This window comes from Colobus angolensis, unplaced genomic scaffold (genome assembly GCF_000951035.1).
Source record: "Colobus angolensis palliatus isolate OR3802 unplaced genomic scaffold, Cang.pa_1.0 Scaffold20, whole genome shotgun sequence".
Classification (NCBI taxonomy): Eukaryota; Metazoa; Chordata; class Mammalia; order Primates; family Cercopithecidae; genus Colobus; species Colobus angolensis.
The window spans coordinates 13,055,127-13,059,614 of NW_012115155.1; the positions used below are offsets into that span (position 1 = coordinate 13,055,127).

General features: G+C 58.1%; 1 pseudogene; it reads right to left on the bottom strand.

Moving 5' to 3' along the window:
* Window positions 1-4,488, bottom strand: part of LOC105511566 — a 54,929-nt pseudogene that overhangs the window by 12,872 nt on the left and 37,569 nt on the right.

The window sequence follows — 4,488 nt, forward strand, 5'->3', positions numbered from 1 at the left end:
AATAAAAGGAAGAAAATATTAAACGTGAGAGTGGAAATGGGAAGTAAAAATACAGAGAATGGAAAAACAAAAGAGATAGTCAACAGAACCAAAAGTGGGTTTTTTGAAAATAATAACAAAATTGACAAGTCTTTCACCGGACTGACCAAGAAAAGAAAGATGGGACACAAATGACTCAAATCAGAGACTGAGCACCATGGCTCACGCCTGTCATCCCAGCGCTTTGTGAGGCTGAGGTGGAAGGATTGCTGAGGCTAGAATTCAAGACCAGCCTGGGGGAACATGATGAGACCCCATCTCTAATAAAACTGAACAAACAATGACAAACCCAAGTTTCTAAAATCAGAAATGAAAGAGGAAACATTATTGCCGACCTGACAGAAATAAAAGGATTCCATGAAAACACTACGAACAATTGTACACCAACAAATCAGACCATCTAGACACAACAGCCAAACTCCTAGAAGGACACAAACTACCGAAAGTGACTCAAAAATGACCCCAGGTAAGCATGTGGGGTATCAACCACACCCTCGGTCTCCTCGACCGTTCAGTGCAGGCTGGGGAGACAGGGAAGCATGATCTCTATTCCCTGGCCTGCATTTCCAAGTCTGAATCCCCCAGCACCCTGGGGAGGGCCTCGGAGGAGGAGGTGCCACAGACTATTGTGCCAGGAGCCACCGGAGGCTGCAGTGGGGGCTGGGGCGCTGGGCTCCTGGAGGGTCTCCTTCCAGTCAGAGAATGTCCCTGGGGAAGGAGCCTGGGTATGAACCCCCCACCCCTCCTTGGGCAGATGTGTGGGACCGGGGCCCCTTCACACGGTCCTTTCCAAAATCTCATCCCTCCTAGGGCCAGGACTGGGTGCCAGGCCTGTGCTAGGAAATGGGCAGATTTGGACACAGCCCCTGGGGCTCTGGTCCAGGCCACAGGAGGCACCTCTGAGTGATCTCACTGTGCCATGACAAAGCGCTGCAAGGCAGAGGGAACACAACAGTATACCTTGTCTCAGCCATTTCCGTGGACTCAACTTCCTCATGTATTCTCTGCGGCCTAGATTTCGGACAGCCCTGCCCACCTACTGTCCGTTTACTGCTCAGTGTGCAGTGACTGTTCGACAGCACTCCATGGCTCCCCAGTGCTCTTGGGGAAAAGGCCAAGCCACAGGCTGAGGCCCCAGGCCCTGCCTAGCTCTCCAGAAGAGCTTCTCACCTTCCAGCACCCAACCCACCCACTCCCAACTCCGCACCGCCCTGTGTGAGCCCTGCTCACTCACCCCCGCTCACACCCCACTCATCCCCGCTCACACCCCTGCTCACTCACCACCACTCACTCACCCCCGCTCACAACCCACTCATCCCCGCTCACTCACCCCCACTTGCTCACCCCTGGGCCTTCACACAGGCTACACCACCAGCCCCTCCCCCACCACCAGCCCCTCATCCACACCTATTACTTGACTAAATCCTCTCAACCCTCTGGTCCCAGACTAAAGAGGCTTCCCTAACCCGGGGCCAAGTGCTGCCCCGCCATCACGCCACTCACCCTTTTGTGGCTTCTCTGGCCTGAAGCTCACGTTCCCACGCTCAGCACCTGCTTCCTGAGGACCCCACAAGCTCCATTTGTGGGTGGGGCCTGGCACACTCTGCACGAGCTGCTTTTGCATGAACTGCTCTGTGGCTTTGGGCAATCACCCGCCCCTGTGTCCTCTGTGAAGTGGGATGACAGGTGCGCAGGGCTGCTGAGATACCAAGCAGATAACACGGGCACAAGAACTGGCGTTCAGGGCCTGGCTCACGGAGGGGCCCCAAGTCCCAGCTCAGCAGAGCCTGCCTTGATCCCAGGGTTATGGCCAGGGATTCCCAGCATGCAGGACTTTCCGTGCTCAAGGCAGGATGGTCCCTGAGCAAATCGGAAAGAGCTGGCTGCCCAAGTAGGGCACAGAGGGCCTGGCCCTGCATGGGAACTTCCTGTCTCCAGGGCGCTTGCCAACATCTGCTGCTGGCCATGACTCTGCACTTTCAATGGTGGAAAAACCACCACTTGTTTCCGAATCACAAACCCCAGGTGCGCCCTGACCCAAGTGGCCCCAGAAGGTGCACAGGAGGAACTAGGGCACTCACTCTCCACGTGGTCCATCTCCACGGCCACCAGAAGGGCCTACTCACAGTAGCCCTTGCACTGCTGGGCCAGGCCCTGGCGGGTGCAGAGGTGACTCAGCTGCAGGAGTACGTGGGTGAAGTCCCAGCCACACTCCAAACAGGGAAGCCTCGAGAACAGACGCACGGCCTCCAGGAGGTAGTGCTGGGCCAGCGTGTTGGCACCCATGTGCAGGCACAGGGTCCCGAAGTTGGCCAGCACCACTGCCTGGTTCCTCCGCTGGCCCAGGTCCCAAACCACCCATAGGGCGCAGTAGTAGCCCTCGGCTGCCTGCCTCGTCCGGCCCGTCCTCTTCAGAGCCATGGCCACCATGTTGGCAATCACACCTTCCTGGTGTTCGCTGGCCACCACTGCATCCTGGACAGACTGCAGGATGTTCAAGGCCACCAGGCTCTGCCCATGAAGCACGTGCAGCCAGGCCAGGGACACCAGGGTGTCCACGATGGCACAGACTCTGGCAACAGCACTGGCTTCCACCACCTGCGTCATGAAGGTGATGGCCGGACCGTGGTAGCCATGGTGGCTGTACGGCTGGGCCAGGCTGTCGTGGAGAAGGCCACGCACAGCTTGGCCTGTGCTTGGGGTTAGGGAGGCCAGCGCTCGCCTGAGGTAGTGGGAAGTCTGGGTGGGGAGGCTGTGGGGCTGGAGGGCATTCTGGAGCACCAGGTTCACGCTCCTCAGCGAGCCGGCCAGCGAGTCCTGTGTCCTCAATGAGGCCACCTTGACACAGCTCAGCACCAGGTGGGGCAGGCACTTGCGGCTGTAGATGTCAGCCAGGAGCAGGGAGCAGTCTGAGAGCCACACAGCGTCTGGGGCTCCCGAGTCCCTGTGCAAAAGCAACAGCTGCTCTAGGAAGGACGGGGCCTCCTCGGGCTGCTTGAGGTGCACGTGGTGCCTGGCCAGCAGGAAGCAGGCCCGGGCCTCGGCCTACAGGCTCTGGCCACACACCACCCACTGCAGCACCAGTTGCAGGAGCTCCCCATCCGCCTCGGTGCTGCAGATGTGGCCGGGTGTCCCCAGGAGCAGGGCCATGGCTTTGGGAACGACCTGGGTACAGTTCTCCCGGTTCTGCTTCCGGTAAATGCTGGTCAGGTTGGCGTACACAGCCACCACCTGGAACAGGTCCCCGAAGCTGCCGTCCAGGGTCCCCAGTGTTTTCTCAAAGTACACCCGGGCCTGGGACAGCTTGAGCCTCCTGCAGCACAGCCGCCCCAGGAGGAAGCAGAGCCTGGCCAGGGCCATGAGGAGGCCAGCTTTCTTGGCCACCCCTTGGGCCTGTGCCAGGCACCCAGTCAGCTCCTCCTCATCGCTAAAGCTGCAGAACATGCCGCTCAGCCATGGCAGCGCCACGTTGTACAGGCCAGAGAAGCTAGCCTTGTATCCGGAGGTGTTCAGGAACAGCAGCCCTGAGATCAGGGCCTCTGGATCCTCCCAGTCATCTTCAGCTTCCAAGTAGAAGGAGGGCTCCTCGGGGTCCTGCAAGCTCACGTTGCTGGATGCCGCACAGAGGCCCCAGGACGCTGGCTCCTGGGGGCAGCCTGGGCAGGCCTTGCATTGTTCCAGAACATTCCTCACCTTCAGAAGGGTCTCCTGTGGCTCCAGGCCCAGGCAAGGTGGAGGTATTTCTGCAAGTCACAAAAATACCTAGACAGATTAGAGTCCAGCAGTTAGTCCTTGGTCCACTGGGGGCAGGGTCCCCGAATCCCCGCCCTCTGTCTCCCTGGTGCAGCTTGCCATGAGCCCTTGAGAATTATGTGCAACACAAACCCGGGGCCTGGAGCATGTAGGAACTCCGGCACTATGGGGACAGAGAGAACACGCAGGCCCGTGGCCCGACTCTCCTATGAAATCACCCTCCTGTCCTGCTTTGTCGCCCACCTGACAGCATGGTTTGAGGAGACTATGTCAGCTCAGCGATCCCTCAGAGATGCCTTTCCCTTTAGAAAGAATCAAAGCCTTCTAACTGGACCCATGTATACGCAAAGCCTTCTAACTGGACCCATGTATACGCAGCACTACAACTACAAATGTAACTTCTGTCAGCATATTGGGCCCCCCGGTGGGGTACAGGAATCCATGAAATCCTCAACAGCCAATCAGAGCTATGGATCAGCTCAAAAGCTGCTATGCAAAATTGGTAAAGCCACCGACGGCACAGGGCAGGGGTGTTGTACCCAGGTACAAAGCTCCGTGCAGGGAAACGGACCATCCCTGCAGGAAGGATGGGAAAGCTTCCAGGCCCCTGTGGCCACCTTCACCTTGGATGGTCTGAAAACCTGAAGTCCACAGTTCCTAAAGGGTGAACAAAGGCCAGACTGCTCAAGCTGTCCA